Genomic DNA, 26,820 nt, shown 5'->3' with positions numbered 1-26,820 from the left:
CCGCGCAATGCAATGCCCAAATAAATTCGCCCTAACCCGGCCACATTTCGCGAACCATGGGCCCAAAGGATTCAGCGTAATTGCGGGTGTGTCTCGGCAACTACGTGCACTTCAAAACGATAACATGATAATTAAAAACGTTTGTTACTAGACAGACGACACATGAGGCGCCTGCTAATGAAAACTTTCAAATTAATTGAAATGTTGTCGATGCAAGGGCACCACTGATGAAGCAGTCACACACTGAAGGTAACGTGTACGTGTGTACGTTTTATTTGCCTATTGGTTGACATCTAACGTAAGCATAACAATTAAGCATTTGCATAAGTCTAAGGTAACAACATCGATTTCGTAGTATACTGATAGAAGAGTAAATGTATTAATCGTCAGTAACTTCTGCAGCTGCACTTTCTCTTTTTTTTCTTACATATGTCACACATGTCTTACCTGCGAACGATCCATACCGAAAGTGATTGTCGGGCCAATAGACGCGTGGCAACAGTTGCGGTTGAAAGGTCGAACGGCACACAGGCGATGTCTTATCTTTGCAGCGGGAAAAATGCACCCATCAGATACGATGTATACAAGGGGACACCGGTGCTTTTGCTTTAGCAAACTGAGCAGGAAAATTATCGATACAAAAATATGTTTGTAATTTGGGACATTTTAAAACGTAAGGATCGTGCCTCAGATGGTGGTCAGGCCTTGTGTAACACATTTGGAAAGGAGAATTTGTTATCTGCATCAGCGCATCATGCAGGTGGTTGAATTAAAATATGAAATCGTTATGTTATCCAATACGCAACAGCAAAGATACTCACCAATTCAATATAAAATTTTATTCTTCTTACCTGAAATGTCACTTATACATTTATTGTCAGCTTATTTTTGTTTGCGTTAACGCCTACACTACAAATCAATTGTTGGAGGTGCAAAAAAATAAAAAGATAGAAACCATCTGCACTTCTTAATTGTTATAATATCTTAGTTGGCCATACTTACATGAGCTGAATTACAAAAGTTAAAGCGAGACATCACAAGCTCGAATATACAATATTTTAGGTAATATAAAAGAAAAGGAAAAAGTAAGATGATGGTGATTTAGAAATAGCCCGTGTGTGCTCTAGTAAACTTGCTTCCCTGCTAGCGAAATCACCATTCAATGTTACTTTTTTGCGTACTACATTTGCCACCCGTAACCGAAACGCGTTGATGTGCGTAACACTGTACGTGACACTCACGGAAGGTCGACGGCATTAAGTACTACTGACCTATTAGGCTTTATGTGTGTCCGGAGCCATCACATGCGGATGTTATGCTACTTCGCGAGCAGCACGCTGTGTTGACTGCACAAGATACCATACCAAGCGATGAATATTCGTGCGAAGTACGACGGTAGCAAAATGGCAAGAAAAAAAAACGCTATAATAGCTTCGAACACATTGCGAGTGAGAAAGCGACGTTAATTGTTTGCAAAACATCTTTTGCGCATGCAGTAGCATCCTCGGGTTCGTCATCCGCTTTTGGGCCCTGTTACCCACCATGATGTCGTTTAGTCTGTTGGAATAGGCCAAACGCTTTGTTAATGGTGCACAATTAATCACTGATCGCTATCCGTTTTTTTAAATATGATTAAACGCCTGTCATCTGGGACCCGCTGTCCACGTTGATGCTGTGTGCAATCTTTGGTGGACCTAAAATTAACTCCGGCTAGGCTCGATATCGTGTTACAAGTGTGTCGAAAATACTTCAAATGAATGCCTGCCATGATGCTTCGTTCGATTTTATGAAGTCACTTTTGTCTGTGATGAATGTGTGTGGGACATTTAGCGCCCAGTAGCCATCAGGTGCATCGTGAATGATCAACAAAACTAGGCTAAAGTTGTGAGGATCACTAACATGAAATAGACCGGGTTGGTTGCTACCTGTCCAACTCCTACGAGATCAATTGCAAGAAAATCAGTGTGAAAGAAATGGCATCCAACCAACAAAAACTGCAACTACCCTTTCTGTAGGTCATCTGGCAGGGGTTGTGGATCGATGGCAACAACAACAGTGGCCCCATTCGCGAAACTTCACCATGCCAGAGGTCGGTTACGTTTCCGCGTACGGGAGACAAAGTGACGACGATCTCCACCAAACCCCGGGCGTTGGTTGCATCATTTCCATTCGTTCCCGGTTGTGTGATGATGCACCAAGCTGCACTAGGAGTCACGTTCGGGGTTAAGTAGCAAACGTACAGCCGAGTACGGCACGCGGATAAAGCAGCTCGATTGTAATAGTAATAATTAAATCGTTAAAACCCACAACCTGTATCGTCGTGCCGGTAATATCAAGTCTGCAATCTGTAAGCAGAGAAGTCAGAAACCTGACAGGTCAAATACAGACGAAACAAAAACTAAATTTTTCTTTTTTATTTTTTTTATACAGCTTTAAGACACTTTTTATACTTCTCCACTCGTGCATCATCTTAGAGATCGCAATGGAATTGGGCGTTGTTGCATAAATTCCCCACCCCAGTAAGCCAAGAGTACGCAAGCTTCACCGTGCGTGCGTTTAACTTCTGGTAGGGAAATAATAAAACTCATCCGAAACAAAAACAAAATTAAAACCAGTTGTCATCGTCCCCTTAATGGATTGTTTCTTCCTTTCTCGCAATGGCGGAAGCTCGAGTGCGTGGTTCCCACGACGTTGGAGATTTTTTTTAGTCTCGTTTCACCGCACACCGTTTTTCTCAGCGATTCATTTGAAGGTTTCTATTTTTGGCAGCCACCCAAAGCGTTTGCTTTTATAGAAAGCTTCGCACGTTTGTTAGGTGTGAAGCAGTTTCCTTTCACGAGAGGAAAACCGATTTATGTGCGCGGATTCAATCGAGCCGACCGATAGTTCGGGGTAAGACGGATGATTAAACCCATTTTCTAGTAAATAATAGTAATGGTATATGTCATTTTACCATGAAACGTGTTGGGCTCACTCAGAATTTCTCAGTAATTCACAGAGTTTCTCGCTTCAACCTCACATTTTTATTGTTATCATTTACAAGGTATATCGTGCTACCTCATAATATGAGCAATATAAACATTTACATGAAGAAAACGTACGGGAGGCAATGTATATTAGGATTAACATAAAATTAGAATAAAGGGTTTTGATTCGGCAATTTTTTCCGATCACAATGAAAGGAAATATAACTCCGATTCAACGAAATAAAATCTACAACTTTGTCAATTTAAACTTAAACTCACAATTACGCACTAGCAACACAACCCCGTTATGTGTTGGTTACGCTACATGTAACAGACGAGGTGGCCGAGAGGTTAAGGCGTTGGACTGCTAATCCAATGTGCTCTGCACGCGTGGGTTCGAATCCCATCCTCGTCGCGTACACGATGTTAAAATAACGGCTTAGAATTTCAGTTTATAATCGGCATTGTTTTTGTTCCTTCCTATGCGATGTGATAAGTTGAGTTTAACGGATGGAATATAGGATTGAAACAACTCCCCTGACTTGATTGATTATGAGATCTATCTCAGCTTCATTCTTCATGAATACAAAAGATAAGCATGGCCTTCTAGATTACATTTCGTTTGGTGAAGACTTTGAGGTTGTTTACATTTTGGCTCGAAGAACCGTTTCACAGCTAACATTTTCCTTTCGCTGTGTAAATATTAATGGGCTCTTTGTAAGGTAACACAAACCATCGCACTAAATGTTCATTCTTGTTGTCAACAACTTAACCGGCCGAGAAATATTGTGTAGCTTTTATATCAACACTGTGCATGGAGCTAGTAAATTGTACAATAATAATTCCGTTGAATGTTAGCACACTAGCATGAGTAAAGAAACAGAATGCGGCAAATTGTTTTACGGTTATCGAACGCAATCGCTTGCCTGGTTTGTTAGTGGTAGATTTGCAAGACACTCGTTTCGTCACCTGTGCACCAGGACAACACCGATTGAACCGCTCGGTCGTATGCATTTGTTCCACTGCATTGAAGATGAGTGTGCCGAATGCGTTTTACTTCCAAGCCCCTGTGTTCGCCTTTATTAGGAAACGGTAGGTTATTTGCTTGCGGTCAACCGTTTGGGTGTCATTTTTCTTTTCAAACCGCAGGTGGGAGGGATGAAAACACTATACTCACAGTTTTCCAAAACCAAAGCCACAGTACAACATGCAGGAGATGTGGCTTGCGGGGTACGATTAGAGACAAGATAAAATAAGCCATAATTAGGGCTAACATGAGTTTGCGACAAATCTTGCCTCTCACTTCACATGGGTACTATCGCACTTCAGTCAGGGAAACGATTTGAAGGTGATGTTCACACATTCATGGCGGAGTTTATTTCCCTGTTTAGTGAACGTTTCAGCACCTGCGAGGCACCTGGTGCAGCTCGACTCAAATCAAGATGTCACATATGCACAATGAAGCCGGCTGTTCCGATTCGTTTCGTTTCGCCTGGGAAAATGCAACGTGCCGGAAAAGTGTTATCGGTCACGTGGTGCTTTGTAACAGCTTTTCTTGCGATCTTGTCTGTTTTGATGCTAATCAGATATAGGTACATGTGCTATTCAGCTGGAAGTTTGAATCGCACTTGAAAAATAAAGGAGATAATGATGTTTGTTGTATGGAAAGTTTGATTGTGTTTCTTAAAAATGAAGCTTTTAAAGATTATTAAAACTATCTAGGTACGATCATCGCACCTTTTCTATGTTGAACACTATTACAGAGTTAAAATAGTACGGATTGTATTTTCAACATTACAACGCTGAACACTTTTACGGCGACTAGTGAACGACTTATTAAGCATTATTACAAACGTTCTGACAAATGTGAACACACTGAAATTTGATGGCTGTTGGACAAATTGCCTTCACCAGTTGGTCTCACGGCAAGAAGGCAACGTAAAGGCAAGCTCCCACGTATAGTGATGGTGCGGATTTTTGTTGTTGCTTTGGTTGGTTCCTATGTGCTTTCGAGGGTAAAAGAGAATGTAAATGTAAGCTACGCGTACACCGTTTGTTCTGGTTGCTTCCCTTTCGCCTAGGAGGAGGGAATTGTCTTGAAAGCAATCGCTCGTTGAGCCGCGCGCATCATAAGCATGGAAGCCGTTTAGGATCGGTGCAAGTTCGCTCATCACGCACCGTTTTGGAGTTGGTAGCACTGATGCACAAATTAGTAAACTGTTGAACTAAGCGAATAGAGAAAATCTGTATTTATTGGATTTAGTGACAGCAGTAGAAACAACCATTTAAAATTATTACATGTCATGCGGCTAATAATCTTCACATACCTACTTATTCATCAGGTGCTACAACCGCTTTTCAGTCTAGTCAAATAAAAATTTACATTACAGTTTATAAAACTTTGTATTCTGACCCTCCAATAGCCCACTGTAAAGGTAAGCGTCCAGTACTTTTGTTTAATGATCCAATTACATTTTATGATATTTTTAATTCGAGCAAATTAACACTTACAGTTATACGAAGCGTAAATAAAGATGTTTTCTTCAACAAATTGTCGTAAATTATTAAACAAAATAGATGTACGAAAATGGAAACCGTTTTGTCTCCTTTGCGTAATTCGAAACGACTTAATGAGCATTTTTATCTAACATAAAAAAAACCTTGATGCAATTGTTGACATAGTTTAGTCAAACATTTTTGTTACATTTTTTGACCTTCAGACATGTAAGTAATAGCCAATGCTTCTTATACTATTATACTATTACATACTATTCATCTATATTTGTATATATTTTAAAGGAAATATTTTATTTAAAACTGTTTTAATATCCAATCTTTTTATGCATCATAAACCAGTGAACACAACATAACAAAAATCCCAAAGGATTTACGCTCAAAGGAAGGGTAACAGCCCAGACCTTAGTCTCCCACAGGTGACATTAAACGGGGTACATAAAAGTGTGCCAGCGGGTCATAATGTTCAAATTCTCTTAGTGGAACATTTTATTTTACACCATAACAACCAACAAGACCCATTAGCCCGATCAATATGAAACGTGAAGGCACAGAAGCTGTCTATTACTGTCGGTAATGTTTGTTGTACGCTGTTCAGGTTGATGGTGGCAAACAAGTGAAAAATATGTTACCCCCACCCGCAGCATAATAGACTGATCGATCGAGCAGTGTGCGTACCGAATGTATGTTTTTATCCCCTTCCGTAGAACATCCTACGAGTCGGCTAACAACAGAAGAAAAAAAAACAATCCACAAGCCAGATAATCTGTTGAATTATTTAAATTTCAATTGTTGCTTTTGGACGCGGTACGGCATGGAAGCTCCGCCTGTTTGCACCGTAAAAACAATGTATTGCGGTAGGTTATTATGTGGGAAAATGAAAGAGAAAACGAGATATCTAAAAGCCACCATCAGACATCAGTAGCGAATGGTCCTTACGACACGATTAGTTACACTTTGCCGTTCGGGCTTGATTTGGGAAGGTAAGGGGTTTTTTTTAGCAAATAGAAATAAAGAATCAGCAGCCAAGTTTTGTGCAGCTCAGTTGAGTTTTCAGGTTCTGCAGTGAATTTTAGCCAACCCAATGAACTGGAAGCTGCTCGGAAAAAGCACAGCTTGTCTGTGCGGTGCTGGTGCATTAACCTGAAATTATCTGATTAAATATAAATAAACACTGATGAAACTTTGGTGCGGCTTTCCGAAGCTGCAAGCGATTGTGCTGTGCACGGGTTCTGTGTTTTGGATGATTATTCTGACTGTGTTCCCGTGCAATCAACGGTTCAGTGCGAGGTGAGACAGATCCAAGCGCAGTTTATGGATCGTTGCGTTTTTGCTCTTGTTTTCAACCCATTTTCGTTCCATTGCGATGCTATCGACAAGCAAGAAAAGCTGTGTATCGTTTGATTATATGGCGTGGAAAATTTTACTAGGCAAGATTGGTCCAAAAGAAACTTTACATCAGCTCTGCAAGTGAATGGATTGTACAAATCAACAATATGAAGCCATAAAGGCCATTTTGATACGCACGCATGTACGTATGCGACGTATTTGGAGAATAATTGTCGAAATGGTACATTAATTTGTCATATTGTTGATTTAGAATAGAGCATTATTAAACGCATCTAAACACACATGAATCACAACACAGTTTTGCACTTTTGCAACAAACGGAGTATGTAACTTGGACAGACTTATTGACCCACTCTAAACTTGGATGAGTGGTGCACAATATATTGATCTGTCTGATGGAAGCAATGCCGAGCGATGCTTGTAAACGTTTATAATTTTATGGATTCACTTAATTTTAGTCGCAAACGTTGTTCGCTAATACGATGGCTCTTTCGAAATGCACATCGTAGTTATGCGTTTGGGTTTATTGCACACTTCAAAATTGAAGAGCACCTTCAATGTGACTGAATCCACACTCTTTTTTATGTTATTTTTGCCTAACACGTTAGAAGTCAAGGGAAAAAACATTGTTGCTTTTTATTTGTACTGCTGTGCAGTCCACCAACACGGATGATATTGAGGTAAATCGTATCTCTCATGAATTATACTGCGTCCCTTTCACTTGTCTATTTACGAACCACACCCTGGATTATTTTCAGCTTAACAAAAGTACACGAAAAATATCACAGCTTTTCAAAACACTCAATATTCCACGTCGCACGCACTTCAACGATTTCAGTCGGTGTGTTTGACGATGATGAAAAGCAAACCGAATCGAGTACCGATAATTATTTGCATCTCAAACACCGACCCAATCGCCAGAAATGATCGTAATGATCGGTTCGTGTGCATTATTAGCCTGACATAGCGGACATTCAAACTGCTCATTTCGATTTATTTGATCAGTCGAGTCGGGGGCTGCTCTGCACTGAAAGCATGCTAGCGTTCGAAACGTTTCGCTTCCGAACTCTTTCATAATGCGGCGGTAAGTAGCATTCCATCGGTGCGAGCTAAGAAAGAAATTGATGTAATCCATTCTCGATGGACGCATAAGCGCCAATCGATGGGAGCACCGGTACAATTTTCCATGCTAAAATGGCATTAATGGTACATGTGATTTTCTGTTTGAATTAATTAGATAACTATTCGTGCTGTTAGAGATTTTATAATTCATTTATATGTTTTTCTTTTTGTTATTTGGCATGATAAGGAAGAGAACACAGTAATCATTTACATATGTTTTTTTGTAAAATTTGAATATTTTGTGGAAGATATTTATTTATAGCGATGCTTACGATCATTTGTCAACAAGTTTCCTATCTTACATGGGGCGCAGATGTTGCACGATTTAGGTCAAACGGAAGTGTTAAGGAAAATTACTTTAAGTATATTCAAAGTAAACATTGAAAGCGGAACAACTTTTTATGTGACGCACTATAACTTTTTATAAATACGCAATCGATGCTAAACTAAGCTATTCGCACACGCTACAAAATAAGATCGAAAGCAGTTCTGTTTCTTGATTATATTTTTTTCTCATTCTTTACTACCAGATTCTAACCTCGCTGCAAGCGTCGAAACACTTATCGGTTGTAAAAACGAGCGAAAGGAACCCTTGGTTGGTAGCGGTAGGCAAAACGCCAATGACGTCTAATGATGTCGGCACGATCTGCATCGATCAATGACAGAACCTGGCAATTTGGTACCGAATTGCTACCTTTTGCAGCATGGCAACTCTTTTCGACGCTTCTCCCTCGGTGAGCACCCGTTCGAAGGTTCTGCAAAAGATCGTTAAGATACCGTCGCCCTTACGTCGACAAACGGTATCACGACGTAAGCTAGACGGTCTTTTCAATTCGAAAAAACTTAAAACCGCGAGCGATATCGATCGCAGGCGCAACCTTATGCCTGATCATCATTATCGCAGATGCTGATGCTCGCGATCTGTGTAGCCGCGATCAACATAAATCATCGAGCATGTCTTCTGGCGCTCATCATTCTGATCGATACCGATTATCTAACCTCCTCAGATGTCCCTGTACCATTGGTGAACGCATGATTTTAAGGCATATGAAACCGAACTGGGTACCTCTAGCGATAGTGACAATCAGTATCAGTAACACATAGGGCATAATTAAAGCAGATATTAGAGATGGTAATATTGTCAGCTGAGGGGCAACGTATTTTCATGGATAGATGATTGGAATTGTGTACGATTACAAGATGACTAGCTTGCACACTACAGTGATGTGTGAAAGCTACGCCACCACAGGGAGGTCAAACTATCGAATCACTCGATCATGGATGGTAAGCGTGATATGACAGTAATGGACATACAACAGGCAATTTCTTGCATTCATTGCCGAGGCCATCGGTAGATGTTGTCAACGGGGTGAACAAATATTGCTGTTTATCTTTGCGACAACAACTTTCGACCTTCATTTTATACCTATTGTAAACGCATAAAAAAAACTTACTACTATAATGTGCCTTACCTTTTCGAGCACCGTGTTTGAGTACCGATTTCGAGCACTTTACGACATGCACCTAAGACTGGCTGAGTGGTATGAAATGACACGTCTCTATGTGAGCTAAACAAAAAAAAAAACAGCTGAATTTTTGAAGAAGGTTACCCAAAAATGGCGAAAGCGCAATCATTGTTTAATAAATTAATAAACACACACAAACACTCTCGATCAGCTGTCGATGAACATCTTGCTTGTGACGGTGAATTAACAGACATTCGGAAACAAGATGACCAAACCGAGCGAACCTGAAAAGGCGATACGCTGAAAGTCATCTAGTGCAAAAGCACCAAGGGACCATTTTGGGAAATATGATGGTACACTTTAGTATGCGACAATGTTTCATACGCCGTACCTCGGCCGGGTCGATTACGACAGTGTCGACAGGTTGGCTGTGAGCGGTGCTAATAAATTCTTAATTGTGTTGCAAAAATTGAAAGTAAATCAAGGCTCCGGCTGGTGACTCAATGGTGTAGTAGATGATTATCAACTTCAATTTCTAGATGTTGGGAAGATCCAAAGCGATTGGAATGATGAAGAAACTCTAGTAGCAGTGTTGAAACATATTAAGTTCAAATTAACTTAAAATAGTTTTTTCGCCAGCAAGGATCTGGAATATTAAAATTGAAAATGTTCGAAGACAATTATCCGCATGTACCCATATGTTAAGCTTTAAGAATTTTTCCAACCAACTAACAAACGCATTTCAGATGTGCATATTTGAAAATATTTCACGAAAAACAGTTCTCGGAACTGCTCATTTTTTCTATCTCATTTACAGCTTGCCATGTCACCTTTATCTAGCCTAAATGATCTGGAAGCACTTGGTCCGTTCGACATCATTCTAATCACATGACTTCCGAAATCCGCTGAGTCTTAATCGCTGCATACAAATACCAAATCACCAAATCGATAGTAACCCTACACCATTTCCATTCACATCTCGTCTACAATGCAAACTGGCACGAATTCATTTCATTTTCAATATATTTCCCATCCCCGTTTTCCAACTCCATATGACTACTCCTGTGTGGAGGAGCCTTATTGAATCTTTTAGCAACATTCATACAACTTGTGAAACATGACATCGTTTCGTCACCTTGACGAACGGCAAGCACCGTCACGAGTTGACTCGAAAGATTCATCATCCGTAAGCGTAAAGAATTATTATCATCTTTAAGCACATTATGACAAACACGTTGTTAGCTTTCAAAACATAAGCAAAACTAAAGCACACCTTTTCAATCGACGAAAAGTGGTAGCATCTGAGCTTACGCATAGCCGGCAGCATGAGGTTGATATCATTTTTTTCACACCTTTTTCACTTTTTAAAAGTAACTGTTGAACAATATTGGTTATTTTCCAAATACAACTATGTAACCATGATTAGTAAAATAATGAAGACAATAAAAGGTACCAAAGTAATGGTACAGACTATTACAAATTTGCTTGTTGCTATCCGGTATACTTCAAATATTACAATTTAAACAACTTCCACAAAACCCTTTCTCACACGACAAGCTTACAGACGTGCATCGCGACTAAACAATTGAGCTAATTACTCATGGAAAGGCATGCATTGTAGCTTGCCGCGCCGGTTCAGAAAGGGTAACTGACCTTTTAAGTGGGATTCGAACGAATCAAATATCACATTTCTGCAAACCAACCGTAAAGAGATCTAATCCGAACAAAAATGTGATAGGATCCAGCTCAACGAGCTCGTGCAATTGACCTCGTCCGAATCGTCTAATAGTAACCTTTGCGGAGATCTGAAAGTAAATGATTATAGTAGAAGAAACTGATTGTTCATGTGATATGATTTAGCAGTACAAATGCTAATAGCTCATTTGGTTGCGCTTTCAGTGTATATCATCGGGCCGTTGCGGACAGTTTGGTGGATTCGGCCACGATCATCAATCAACATGCTAACATTGCGCATGATACTCACTGTGTCCATGACATGTGATACGTTTGGTATAGTTGCCCAACTGGATCCTGAGGTCAGTAAATTTTTGATATTCCGATAAAATATGATCAACCTGACCACTTAGGGTCTATGATTAGGTTAAAGTCTACTTTATCAGGCTTACCAACAGTCTAGTTGTAGAGTGCAATAAATTAAATTTAATAGCAACCACCCACGTAAATGCTACCCTAAAACCCATTTTTAGCAAATCCCATTTACATTCCGCTACTTAATCTTGTCAATTCCTATTCCTTTCATCACTGCTCAATGTGTCGATCGCTGCTGAGCGACAAAATCAAAGTTCCCAATCGCTTGTTCGATTTGTTTGCTTATTTGTTTCCCTCGCATTGTGGACATTTTTTTTTACTAAAGACGTCCTTGGTCTTTGGTCTCTAGGGAAAACGCCACGCCTTTTGCTCGGTTAGCTATACGTCCGGCTATACCTCGTTGACACCGGTTGTGTTGGAAGGGAGCAAAGTTAAGACAATACTGGAACTCCACCTCCAACGTCAGAGGATGAAGGTCGATGGTTTGAGGTGTTGATTCGGGAAGATAAAAAGGGACGATTCTGGTTTTTTCACGTCTTCAGCGCTCCAAAACACATATACAGTCACGAAATCGCAAATGCTCAATAATCGTAGAAAACTGCAAATGATGGACACGTGACTGAATGGGGGGTTGTGTGTTTGGTGTGTTAGTGCTCCACCGATTGGATTAAGTCCACCGATGGAGGTCAACGAAAAGTCATTGACAAAGTTGGGTGAACGTGTGCGTGGGAAAGCAAAACGGTAACGTTCTCTTACAAGTCGTGTTCCTTCATTGCGTATTTGTTTCACCAAATGCCGTTACATAAGTAGAAAGTCATTCTTCTCATCATGGGAATCCATACGACTGGATTAGGAAACGCCGAATCAAGGCTGTCTTGTTGAAGGAAGCAACGGCACAAACACACCTTCACCGCTTTTAGTGTATACAATCTCAACATAAATCCTACCTCACCCCATGAATGGACCAACATGGTAGATGTGGTAGTGCCTTGGAGCATCAGTCCGGAGAGCCAAAAATGCTCCAAATTCTCACGCGAGCCACGCAACACACACGCGGATGAAAATGGAAGAGTGGTGAAAATCGATCGTTTTAACTAGAATTCACCACAAGCTCCGAGATGCAGGACTGTTGGAAAAACTTGCATAAGAGCGGGAGCATGTAAGCATTGAGATTTCGTAGTATGGATGGAAAAAAACCACTTGAGTTGGGGCAGAAATTAAGGATACGAGAGCTAGTAAAGATACACATACTCACACTTGTTACGAAGAAAAATAAAACCAATCTTGAGCTTGCATGAATGAAAATCATGGCCGACATGGAACGCGTTCGATATTTTGCCGAATAAAAAAAGGGAAACAATGTTGCGAAACATCAAAACGTATACTAGAGATGTTAAGCAACGTAGAAAGGGTGAAATTACAAAAAATAAAAATAATAAAACAAATAAAGGCTTTATCGTCGGTCTTGATCGTAACAAATTGTACGAAATTTCCTGTTTCCTTTCTTAATAATATTTGCATAACAATATTTGCATTCTTCTCCTTACAGCTGTATGGATAATTTAAAGCGCTGTGAATTTTTAACGCGTTATGTGGAGAGTAAAATAATTCTTTCAATCTGTGGGAAGATGATAAATTTAACAGTTAAAAACTAGAATTGTTGCCCACAATAAGGAAGCAATCGATTTGAGGGCGAAATGTTCCGGTTATTTTTTCTTTTCCTTGCAGGAAACACTCTATTGACCATTCGGGCGATAAATATTGCTAGGACCAAACGGTGAACGAAAATAGAGGTCTAGTTGTTCACTAGACGAAGCAGTAAAATCAAAGCGTAACCATTAAGAACGGAATTGTCAAAAGTTTATTTTTTGCATCGAGCAACAAAGTGACGTATTTGTGACGCAGAAACATACATCAACTTGAAATAGAGAGACACATGTACATCCTGACTGGCGTGAAGCCATATCAAAGTTTCGTTATGTGCCTATCCTACCGCAAAATTTTTCCTTCCAAACCACCTTCCTGAAAGTACCGAAAAAAAATGTGTGCCTCACTCGCGACCATTGCACACGGTCGTGATATATTTGGAAGCAATTCAAACCGAGCAGAAACAAAAACAATATTGTCTCGTTCCAACTTCAATCGATCGTACTGCGCGCTCGTTTGGTGGTTATATTTTATCCACTTCAATCGCTTCGCGCCCATCATCCTCGCGAGGTGCCATGCTATAGAAGTAGCTTATTCCAACTAACTGGCCTTTATGTTGGGCCGTGTTTATATTCTAACGAAATGAGCCTATTTTCGTGCGGCGAATTTGTGGTTCTTGCATTCGATACACCGCATTCCCTTCGCTCGAATACTACCGAGTGCCTTGCCTTTACAGGTGAGAGTCAGGATATAACAGAAACAAGTTACGCCATCGTAACGTGAAGGGTAGGTATGATTCGTGTGGAAAAAACGCCATAATTTATCTCTCCCTCGCTCTGCCTTCCATATGTATATATATATATATATATATATATATATATATATATATATATATATATATATATATATATATATATATATATATATATATAACTAAAACATGTTGAACATAGAAATTACTGGTCGGTTAAAATTAAAATAAATCAAATGGTTAAATGAGACCTACAATATTGAGCAGCAAGAGATGCGGGTTTAACGATTTTTTAATAATTCTTCGCTTCTTGGAATGTTTCTAAATAGTCTTTGCGTACTGAGAATTAATACAACTATCATAAATCTCACAAGGCAACATCATTTTTGCTTGACCAGCTGGACATATTCCAACAATCAAAATTCATCCAATGACAAATGAAAGGTTATCTCTTTCCGAATCGTATATTCTACTGTTAATCATCCAATGAGCTTACACGTGACAAGTTTTCCCAATCACTTTTTCTAAACCGGTTCATAGAAGGTCATTTTTTTCTGTTTTTTTTTTCATTCGGAACAGGTCGTTGTTCTTTTAAAATCGTTACTTAACCATGCATGAAAGTCTCCAATCAAGTTTATATGGATTTGCGAACCGAAAAAGACAATTCAATTTTCTGTTGATTTAACACAAAATATAATTTTACCCAATCCCGAACGACTATCACTCGTCAAAGATTTGCTTAAGGACCATTCCGAGTGGAAATTGAAAAAGCTTGCAACCGACCGCAAAAATGAAGAAACACCCAAATGCATCCTGAATGCAAACCTAAAACAATAAGGGGGGATGGGGGGGGGGGGGTTGTTGTTTGCACTAAATGGCCACTTCTGGCTTACAGCTGACAACATAAATATACAGGGGCATATTTTACATGCGTTACAACAAAAAAGCTGAACGAGTACTCAGTTTCCTCCTAACTGCATTCTATGTCGTACGGACATCACGGATAATTCGTAACAGGTTACGTAATCCCGTTCAGAATAATGTGCGAGATTATTGTTAACAAACAACTAAATATTATTAAAATATCTGCCACAATTTATATAAATCAACTTCATTCGGGTTGGATTTTAATATGAGCAGAAAAATGCATTTTCAATTTAAAATAATTTCAAACCATTAACAGGGACTTCACCATGTTCATACTACATCTGAACATCTAACTCATTTTAATTCATTGCTCCCCTGTTTCTTTTTTTTGTTTTCCATTCATCTGATTTTCTAGCTAAGATTTCGATGTTTTTTCTTTTCTTTTATATAAATATTTTATTTAAATCGTTTAGTCTTTTTTTTTCACTGGTTTCCATAATTGAGATAGGAAAAGATGAAATCGATATTAACAGAAATAATAAACGGTCCTTAAAACTTCATCGTCCTCTGATATTTGGGTTGCCTGTTCAAAATAAGATTTCTAAGCTATAGCAAAACAAAATAAAACTCCGGAATGGTAAGCATCTTGTTTCAACAAATCTATTGTTCTAAGCGACAAAGTTGTAACATTTCCCATTTTCCGTTAGCATCGCAGACAAAAGCTATCTGCTTCGTATACTGAACACAGAAGCGAAACCATACTTCCTCAAAGTTTCAGATCTCGTTACGAACCAGTTAACAATTGATTGGGCTCATTTATCTAGCACGTTGGACGTGCTTTTACTTCCTGATCTACTGATTCTTCTGTACGGCGTGAAATGATTTTTTTTTATGTAATATTCATTTTAACAGCCGCTTTGAAACCTTTTCCGAAACTAAAACACCCTCGAATGCTGCATTCCTTTAAGGGATCCCTTAAAACACCCACATGGATCGATACATTCGAAAGGAGCAGGCGCCTAGGATCAAGGTGATGGTCCAGAACGAGTGGTTGCAAAGTGAATACATTGAGCCCTTGCCGAAAGATGAAGTCGGCTTTAGATACGACCCGTTTTCAATTAGATCCTAAAAAAGGTATTTGTTGTTTATTATAATTTGCTTAACCCTTCGGGAATAATCCACGGCAATCCGGCTTCATTGATTATACTTTCTGTGAGACTATATACCATAAATTGCATCGTTTGCACTATACAATCATGTTATAATGTCTGGATGCAGCACCATATGCACCACAAAATCGCTTAAACGGTGGAAAATCTCACCACGGGATGTTATAATTCCATCCAAACATCGTTGGAGAACTCATATAGGCTAACGAAAGCCAGCTAAAAGTATTTAAATCTCAAGTGCTCTCCCCTCCCCTATCACCCGACATCGGTCCGGCAGATGGAGGATGGAGGTGCATGTGACGGAATGTGGCCCCATTTATGGGTTTGTCGATACGCACCTTGTGTGTGACGTCATTCGATCTGGTCGGACCAATCAACGTTTACCGGCCCGAGAAAGCTATCCAGAAAGGTAAAGGACCTGCGCACTCAGATGCAAGGATACGTGTGAAGGATTCCGAGAGAATGAGCATGGTCACAACGGTCCCGGGAGCACACACACACACAATGATACGTAAGGATAATGATTTGCCTTATCGCTTAGAACGCACGCTCTTTCACTCTCTCCGCCTGTTTTTAGTGTCTCTATCTGCGTTGGTATTGGTGGTTGTGGTGAATTTCGTTCGCCTCGCAGCTACTTTTTGGGGGTTCGGTAGCACCAGAACCGCTGGCACACTGGTAGAATGTACTAACGTTCGCTGCGGACTAGATCGAACGCGGTGGTGGTCTGTGTCGCTGTGGTTTAGTTAATTTCTTTTTTTACTGAGGATGTTTCTACTGGAGATATATGTGGGGGAGGGAAAGATTTACATAGGGAGGAGCTTCGAATTATTTAATAGTCACCAGTGAAAGCATCCTTAAAAAGCGCGTATTAGATATATTCTGTGAATATAACTTGTAAAAACTGGTGAATTTTCCGAAGAGAAAAAAAACTGCGAACGAGTTTCTGGGAAGGAAAAGTGGAATGTGTGAAAATGGGCAGATGAAGTGCAGTAAAAATTTGAGGATACTAATCGTTTACATAACATACACATACACTGGCTAACCGTCAGAAATTAGCTTGTCAAACGTCGCTCTGCTTTTGTTTGATTCTTTTGCATAAGGTTTAATACTCTTTAATTATTACTATTTTATTAATCAATTGCTTTTACATCTCCAAACCAAAACTAACAGAGAAATAGTGTGTGGCGGTGTCCTCGCAGGCTGAGTGGGGGGATTCAAAAAAATCCGATTTGTCAGATCGATTGCAAAAGCAATAGCTGTTCACAACAACGTGGTCGGCTGCTAGTGCTAGAAGCGAAAGCATTAATCGGACTACAGCCGGGTGCAAAAATTCGTGGATAAGTGTGGCTTCCCTAGCAAATCCTGGATCTGCCACGGTCAGGTCGACTGTGAGTGTGTGTGATAATATTCGTAGGAAAAAAAAAGCAATCGAAGCTGAAGCTTGATGCAAGGTGGCTGTAAAGTGAACAGCAGCACAGTTTAACACACAGGTCGACCGAAGCGTCAAACAAGTGACCGTGGCGTCATCCAGCGATTGTGGCGGTGCACCAGCGGGCGAACAACCGAACGCCCTGCTCTCCAAACTAGGCAGTTCGCTGTTTGGGGCCACTGGTTCGCCCCAGAAGGTGGTCACCAATATCCGTGGATTCCTTTCGAACCGGCTGCCCAGCGTTTCGATTCCCGACACAGGTAGGTGTGCCGTACCGCTCCACCAGCACCACCTCCACCACCCATCAACATCTTGTGCAACCTAATGTCCTCAAATCCTTCAGAATCTTGGAACACAATATATCTTGGAGCAAAACACAATATAACCCTTCCATATATCCTGCCGTTCTCCTTGGTTTGGTTTATATTATCGTTTTTATTATTTTTTTTAAATCAATTTTGAACAAACGCGTTTGAAGAAAGGGTAATGATGAACGGTTCTGAGCGACAACCATAATAGGACAACGAGAAACAATTACGTAATTACATTTGTCCCGTTAGTGAACGAAACGCACCACGGTCTGGCAGCGTTTTGCGCTCGAGCGACCAACGTGGGAACTGTTCTAATATAATTTTCTTCTCACATCCTTTGCTCCTGCCGGTTCGTTTGAACGAGCAGGAGGATCTGCTAATTCTATTAAACCATCCTAAGTCGTTGAATGTCTTGACTTCGATGCGGTGTTCCGATCCGCTCAAAAGATGGTGAAAGGAACACAGGATGCTTCATCTAACACACAAAAATCAAACATTTTTCCACCATATCGTTGTGGCTATTAATTTGGGTGGAGTGTTGTTATGAAAATTGTTGCTTTAGAAAGTCGCAAAAGCTTTACTGGCTTCAATGGTGCATGCCTTCGTAATTAGTGATTCATATTTATTTTTACCTAAAAATGAACGTACCACATAAACTTTTCACAAACAAAATGGCGGCCAGCCAATGCCTGGGTGAAACATTTTTGCACCACACGCCACTGCCATGAAAAGCTCTCATTCTCATTCTTGCTGAAAGCTCTTCGCCACATTTGCACCTGTATGTGTTCTTCCGTACACCCGTGAGCGGCTAACGAAAAGGATATTCTTAACCAAAATGAGCAAATGTGTGTTTGTGTTTGTGTGGGAGAAAGACGAAGAAGAAGCGAAAGGAAGCGAAAACGAGCACTCTCTTTGCTAGTTGTGTGTGTGGTTGTATTGGTACAGGTGTTCCACGAATGTTAAAAACCCGTCTCCCCTTTTTCTCTCTTCTCACTGTTATTTCAACTCACTATTCCACTTTTCCCTTTAAACGTTTTTCACGTATAGCAAGAAAATACACCTGGCTTAATTCTCAGAACATTTTCCATCCTTACATTTTTACTACATCCCCGTTGCCCTCACATTTAATGCACAATGGAAGCACTCAAATTGAACGTGTTTCCGCAGTTGCAATTCAAAATAAAAATTGTAATACTCAGATCGGTTAGTAATTTTCTCATAGTCGAAGTTTTTCTTAGAAACATATGCACGCTCCGTGTACTAGTGAGTTTTATACTTTGTAGGACGATTACATAATAATACACCTTACCAACTATTAAGAGTGTGACGGCGGGACACTAACTTTACGCAAACTGACCTAAAAAAGATTATAAAACAATAAATTTTTGGTAATTTTTTAGTCCGTGAAAAACTCGTTTTTACTATGACTGTATTGGTTTTTATGATTTCGAAATAATATTTACGAAAGCATTTATCATTTAAACAATTGTTTAGCTATAGTTTATGAAAGGTTTTAAAACTTAGCACAATATTTCTTGTGAGAAATTTTAACTATAAAGCATAAAACATAACAATTTTAAAACCAAAAACCATTTTGCTTCAACACATTTAGCCAAACTAGGTAATCCATGAACTACCTCGAATAGTGATCCGTTATACATTTATTATAAATAGTATACACAATATATCATATAAGGATCTGATATGTGTAGTGATCTGCATTATAAAACCATATTGAAAATTCATACAAACGGTCGATTGCCTTTTTACATCTTAGCTCACATGTTAATTATTATAAGGTTCTGATTGTATCAGTTAATGAACGAAAATTGAAAAGCTAAAAATTGATTTCCAATCAATCATTAAAAAAACAAACAAGTAATTCTATACACGTCTGCAAGTAAAGTTCTTTGACGATTAAAAGATTCGACTACTCGATTACTCTACTTGAATTAACAAAACATAGGTGTCCACTAGTTTTTTTATTTTAAAGAGAGCTAGCTGGAATTTCTTGTTATTCTACGTATGTTAAATTATCCACTTTTGAATACGGTGATTATGAAGTGCCAAGCTTGTCGGTAGGCACGTAGGCATGCGTTGAATATTGCTGCATACTGTTACAGTTTAATCCAATAGTTGTATGTTTAATCATGTTATATGTTTACCCGATTTAAGTGTGTGAAGAGCTTTATTTTTTGTATCAATCCGCGCTTATAAAGTATATTCATGGATTGCTGGTGATGTTTTACGCGAAAAACTACGATGATTGATATTTAAAATGTACTATTCTCTTGTACTATATATAACTACTCTATCTCTAATGCTTTCGTTTATCAAACATTTTGACTATAAGTGTCTATAAGTGAAGTGCTGCGATCCATCGAAATTCCCACTTAAATTTTCAGACAGATTTAAACATCTTGTTTTGGTGTTCGATTGCTTTGCCCTATCAAACGATAATTCACCATAACGAATGCAAAATCCAAACACGACCACACTACGTAAGCTTCGTCCCGATCAAATTCTAGATAGTGCTTAACATAACTGTTTTACTCGTGGGGACGAACGAAAAGCAACAAAAAAAGTCTTGTAAAAATATCAGTAGGTTCAACTTTCGTCCCGGTGACTTAACTCGCTTCCTGCCACAGAATTTGGTAGGCAAACACAACCTTTCTTGTCAGTGTGCATGATTAGGGCCAATCGCTTTGTTCCCTCTGGTAAGCGCACAACAGTGAGAAACCCGTCCAAACCACGAAGCAAACCATTCGTTGCGTCGCCGGTTGGTTTTATCGATGTTGTTATTTTAAATCCCAGCGAATAAAACCCCACGACGAAATGCGCATCTTGACACCCTCGGGGAAAACTCATTTTACGTAGCACGTATAGGTCCGATGATTGTAGAGTGGAGGTAGGTGGTGAGGCGTGGAGTAAACCACCCCGGAGCTAGGGGACAACTTTTCCCGCCGAATACCGGAACGAACGTTGCCATGGGCCCGGCATTAACTTGCGCACGTTCAAAGACAATGAGGGGCAGGGATGCGATATTTCATCATTATAATTCCTTTATTATACTTTGTTTTGACATCACAATTCGTCTTACGTTTATCACACCAGTTTTGCCATTCGCACAACAGCCACAAAGGACGACCAAAGATAACGTGAAAAAAAACCCCAATATAAACCTTTATTCAACTTCCATTACCACTTCGCAAACGGTTTTCCGTTAGAAGTAGTACAATTTTCCACACACAATTTTGCACGACCCTCCAAACTCAAAAGGGCGATGGTTTTGGGAAATTGGGCAGCATCCCGATATTATCACCATCTCGCTCGGTGTGGTGTGATTATGATTGTATCAACCGGATGCCTTATCTAAACAAGTGGGGATGTTTTACAAGTTTACCCAACTGCTTCCTCCCAGTTCGTTACGTGTATTTATCTATCCTGCGTGTATGCGCTCGGTTTGTCTGTGGTCTGATCCCCCCCTGCTCCGATCGATACAGCTAAGTGCTACTAAGCGCGGAAAGTGTGGAAACAGTACCAGATGGCACTCAACCTACCCGTGCGTTAATGGACTGAATTTGTTCAGGAATCATAGATATAGCTCAAACTCGTCCTTTCCAGAGCAAATGTATTTCTCGGACGTGGCACATTTTGGACAATGTCACATAACAACAATCACAATTCTAACCCGGGTGAAAGATAATGGTCGGAGTTACACTTCAAATGTAGAAGGGATAGTCCATTTATCAAGCGACGAACCCTGGCGAACCGAGTACGACGTGTAAATTGTGCGTTCGGTTAGGATATTATTTTTCATTCTCACCAGGAACCTTTCACTACGGAGCAAAATATAAAATGTAATATTAACTGTATTTTTCTTATTATTTGTGGAGCAAAAGTCTGTTGGAAGGTACTCAATTTGTTTACTGCTTCTTGTATTTTTTTCTATCTGGTCCTAATGAATGTATCGCATTAGCCACTTTTTTGTCGGCCTCTTTTTATTCCCCAGTTGATGAAAGAACAGCGTATGAAGAAACATTTACTCCAAATTGTGCTTGTTTCAATCTTTTGTATGAATATTCTGCTTCTTTGCGTTGCGTTATGCATTTTTTCGTGCTTATGATACCAACAAACACTTAAGTTAGGGAAATAATTATTCATGTTATTTAACTTATTGTGAAATTAAAAAGGTAAAAAAATGTGTTGGTTGTATTACTTCTCTTTCTCAGCTTGATTAAAATGCCAGTAAACATCATAATTTTTCTGCGATAACATAAATCTTCACAACTTAATTGGGATTCAAAACTGCTGTACACAATGGAATAGTATATTTTTGTTCTAAGCAAAACTACAAACTTTTACACAAAAAAATTCAACATTGGCTGACAATTTCCTTCGTACTTTCATTGTCCTACCTACAGGAAATTTATCAATTTTCCTTCCATCATAGAAATTTACCGCCACCAACTCACCTGGCGTGTTGCTCATTCTCTTCACAATCGGCCAGAAACGGAAAACCAATAGCGGAGATCGAGGGTTGATGAATAAGAAAGGAAAAAAAAGAAAATTAGAACCCACCATCACAACACTCCATCACCCACTCACAGGCGAAAATCGTCTACGTTGGTTGCTACAGTAGTCTGACTCGACCCTACGTTGGGTAAGGTTTGCTCGAGCCCTTCGGTACGTGTGCCGTGTCACTCACAATTGCAGATGGAAATTGTATTACAATTTTATACATTCCGGGCGCACTTGAATTGGAAAACGTACCCCCGAGGGAGATTACCGGGCCTTTTGCAAGATCGGTTGTACGAGGGTGACGAACGAACCGAACCATTCTTACGAGCGGATCGAAACGACCATAACTGGACCAACAAGGAGGGTCGATTTTTTCCCGGTGGATGGAAAAATCCTCGTTCATTCTACGCGGTGGAAAACGCTTCGTTCGTTCCCCGTTGCCCGGTTCGGAATAAGTCCCGTCACCCGTTCGCTACGCCACCGTTTGCACCGCGCGTCGAGTCGCCCTTGTGGCAGGCCTATTTCCACCGTATTTACCTTATGTTTTGCTCATAAAATATTCACACGAATGTTGTTAAATAATTCACAACCATAACTTCCCCCGGGTTGACGAACAAACTACCGACACCGTCAAGTCCTCTGGAGCAAACAGGCGGAAGGTAGACGGCGGCGGAATGGGAACAAACCCTACGGGCCTGACACTGAACAACCAAGAGAGCGCCGTTTTGTGCACTGTAGTCGCCGACTTTTCGAGGAAGGTTTCGGTAAGATTTTGCGTCCTGATGTGTATCTGTTTTGTTCCCTCGTACAACGGAAGATTGCAATCGATTTTTCCTCGCCTTTAGTACACCTTGAGACGTCGAGGTAAAAATACAGAAGAGTCTCTCTCGCGGGTTACACTTAACGACTAGAATGGTTTTTTACACGTCAACAAAAATTTACAATCAATTAACAACAATTAACATTCAATACCAAATCGTAGTTATGAAATTGGGAACGAGCATAGCATAGATTAATCATAACTTTTCCATTACTCACATTTTTGACAAGATATCCGGGTAAAAAAGTTATCGTTTCATTACCAACTGAAGCAATAGCATACATGCAGGTTTGACATTTATGGTTTTCAATAGTGTTCAGCAGGAGGAATAAAAGTTTTGTAAAATATCTACAACAATAAGGAAACTTCCGACTAGCAATGCATCTTCTAACTTTATCGTTTTGCTCAACCCCAATCGATGAACCAATTTAAAGCACACATTCACAACCACCGCTCGTGACTGCCTCATAACAACTGCCAATGCAAAGCAGCGTCATCGTTCTGCGCCACTCACTCGATTTGGATCATTAAGCACTTGAGATGTACTGTAACCATGCATAATCGAAGGTTAAGCTGTAGTGAAAAATTAAACGAAAAACGCAACTAATGTCTGCATTAAAAGCGATTGACCAGTAGAAGTAGCTATTTTTACGTAATGTTCATCGAAAACAAAAAAACAAACAAAATACACCCCTATACACCGTCAGAACGCTACACTATGCTTAGTACGGTTCTTCTGGGTTCGTTTTTCATTCACATTCGTAATGACGCTAGCACACGCACGCAACATGGTAAGAGAGACCGTCGTTTATTCGTTTAACACGCGAAGCTAGGTAGGAACTGAAAGAAAGTCTACTTCTTTAAAGTATACTCGTGGAACGTTCAGAAGTTTGTATGCTGATCGTTTAAATCGGGCAGTGCTAATGTCTAGGAGGAGTGTGTGTGTGTGTGTGTGTGTGTGTGTGTGTGTGTGTTAATTTTCCCCGTTCGTAGTAGTTTTCTGAACATTCCAAACATCGATTTTCAGGATTTTTGGATAAGTTAATGAATTGTCTTTCACCAGGGCTGCAAATCGTTTCGTAATGCGGACGTACAAATATGGTCATTTTATGCGATTTGTCAATTTTATTTTATATAACTATTATTTATTCTTAAATCAAATCCCAAAATACAACTCTTTAAAGTTGTGCACAGTCAACCGAAACATCGACCGTTTTGAGCAGGACACTGATATTTATACATCTACTTCGTAGTAGAACCTCCCCCGTACGGTAACGTGCTATTTTATTTCCGTACCGCGCTCATTATCCTAATTGGGTCCAGCATTGCCGCCACCTTTGGGCCAGGAACGAAACGGCACATACCCGTCGTAGTCGTATCGATCGGTTTGCTCTCCTACCATGTGCGTGAACAAACTTCTCAAACACCCAAGGGTTGGCGGCGCACCTTTACAGCAAACGCCGCGTCGAAGTCGAAGCGTTCCATTCCCGGGGTCACGTTCCCGTCACCATGGTCGAGCATCCACTTGCAATTGGATTAAAGCACCCCAAAAACCATCCCATACCGCCCCACAGGTGGAAGCAAAGGACCAGCGTACAATCCCAACATGGGTTTAATTCTGAGCAAATATTTTCTCTAGAATCACTCCCACTCGAGTTTTACCGTTTCGCTTCCGGTACGCTGCGGGATGTTGCCCGGGTTTGCCAATTTTGTTTACCATGCTTCGTAGCATCGTCGCGACTGGTACTAGAGCACACACACAGATCCCACCGGGTGGGAGAGGAAAAACACGAGCAGTACAATGAAACGTCTGAAGTACCATCCATCCACTCGGGCGAATGGCATACAAGTCGGCACCAGTAGCGGACGTCACCGCTGTCAGAGATCAAAGTGCTGCTCCCTTTGCTCGGGAAATCAGATACTACTACCTCGAACTCAGGAGTTGGTAGAACACACTTAAACCTTGCCCTGCTTTGCAAAACGTCTGATGAATGAGTTGTGGCGCATGTAGTAGTGGGATTACAAAATAAAACCGAGAAACTGAAAATTGAGCCGGCAATTGAACAACCCTACCCCGAAGTATTGATGGTAAGAAGCAAAATAAAAAAAAAAACAAACGACAACTCACAGGAAACTGCTGCTCATTTCGATCGAAAGGACAAGGGAACGAGTGCGCTTCCGGATACCGTGCCTTTGTGTACGCCATAACAATGGCGAGTGGAGAAAAGAAGGATTACGGAAGGCGCCAATAATATGCCACTTGTAGCAATTGCTTTAACAATTTCTAATGAGCACAGTGAACTTGAACTGGATGGACGAACAAAATGGATTTACTTTGCAACAAGAAAGTACGCAACACGGTTAGCAAAGCGTTAGGAATCCTTACAACAGTGAGTGAAGATTAGACATTTTTTTAGAGTACGTACACTATATCTATTTCTGATGGTGCACCACTAGTCTCCAGAGCGGGCGGGTATTAGGTGTCGAAATTTCTAATTAATACCCCTGCATTCAAACTAGATAGCGACGATACTGCCGTAAGATGCATGTTAGGAAGCAACCAAGATTAGTGGTTACGTCAAAGCGTGTCGTAATCCTGCCCACAACTGACCACAATCGCTCGGCAATGGCAACCCCAAGAAGCGTTTGCCACTAATTCCTCGATCGATATCAGCCGACAGCGTGTCGGAACTGCAAGTAAGCAAGGTTTTCGATGTTTTCGCCTGCCTTCGCCAAAGAATACGGTGAAAGTAAGAACAAAACGGCTAATTTACTGTTTGCCCAAAACGTGTAGTCAATGATGGTTACATGGCAAATGATTTAATGAGCTAAAGGGGATCGTTCCGAACGCATCCAATTCCGGGATGAAGATATAGCGGAGAGCTGTTATGGCCTAAACACAGGGGGAAACTTCGCAATGGATGTCACATTCATTCTCCGATGGTGATAGAGATACGGTGAAAGATTCTACCAAACACCCTCGTCGTTCAGGCGTTTGCGTTAGAGAAGGATAACATTTGCCTCCCCTACTCTATGCCTGAAGGATGCTCGGCTAACTTTATTACTAGTCACGATAGAGTCTATGTATAAAACATTCCAATCCTCATTCACCGCATTCCTGTTCGTGCCTGTCTTGCGCGTGTTTAAATCCTGAAATTCTTGCCCCAACACGAGGTGATGCTAATATACGTCCTAGTTGATCTTTGCAGAATTTGTGGAATCTTACCCAGATTGAATGCGGCCAGCATTCCTCGGCGGAACATTGAGCTACGCGGTGCTAAAAATATCATTTGACCGGTCGTTGAGGAATTTTGCAATTTTTAAATAGTTTAAAATACAATTTATCGCCGGATATCATGCATGGAAGGTGCTTTGTTTTGCATTGTATTGTACATCCGTTTTTTGCAGCACAACCTGTTATTTTTAGCGGCTTAAGTGCGCTTTCTGATACCAACAATATCCCGAAGGAGTTCGTTACCCAAATGTGGCAAAGTTTCCTAGCTGGCTGATGACGGTCTGATCCCACTGAAGTTGTCATTATCCTCTAACGCGAACGAAGACGAGATAAAAAGCAAACATTTACCACGGCAAACACCACCACGTCTCTGCCTGACTGGTTTATCCCCATCTCCAGCAGGTTGCTGCCGGGGGTGCGGAACCAGTTTTCCTCGTTGAGGCCCGTTTTTGTCCCACAGGGAAATAGCGAATAATGGTTGTGACACAAACAAGGGGTGCACAACGAATACACACAAACGAATGCCGCAATAAGGCATAAAGTCATTATGTATGTTTTGTCAATAGCAAGAAACGTCGTGCACGGTCGTATTTTGTTGCTTCC

At 40.4% G+C, this 26,820-nt stretch overlaps 1 protein-coding gene and 1 non-coding gene across 2 annotated transcripts in view; both read left to right on the top strand.

The window, feature by feature from the left end:
- The first annotated feature begins 3,299 nt into the window (after positions 1-3,299).
- Positions 3,300-3,381, top strand: Trnas-gcu (transfer RNA serine (anticodon GCU)). The gene has a single exon. It is a non-coding gene; the product is annotated as a tRNA-Ser (tRNA).
- Positions 3,382-17,520: 14,139 nt separating this feature from the next.
- Positions 17,521-26,820, top strand: part of LOC128710323 (choline O-acetyltransferase) — a 31,254-nt gene continuing 21,954 nt past the window's right edge. Inside the window, exon 1 of the mRNA XM_053805374.1 lies at positions 17,521-17,590. The gene's annotated coding sequence lies outside the window, so the exon portion shown is untranslated. The remainder of the gene's footprint in view (positions 17,591-26,820) is intronic.

The sequence above is a fragment of the Anopheles marshallii genome, chromosome 2 (genome assembly GCF_943734725.1).
Source record: "Anopheles marshallii chromosome 2, idAnoMarsDA_429_01, whole genome shotgun sequence".
In the NCBI taxonomy this organism is placed as follows: domain Eukaryota; kingdom Metazoa; phylum Arthropoda; class Insecta; order Diptera; family Culicidae; genus Anopheles; species Anopheles marshallii.
Note: the sequence above shows the minus strand (reverse complement) of the source record. Positions and strands in the feature narration are given on the sequence as shown.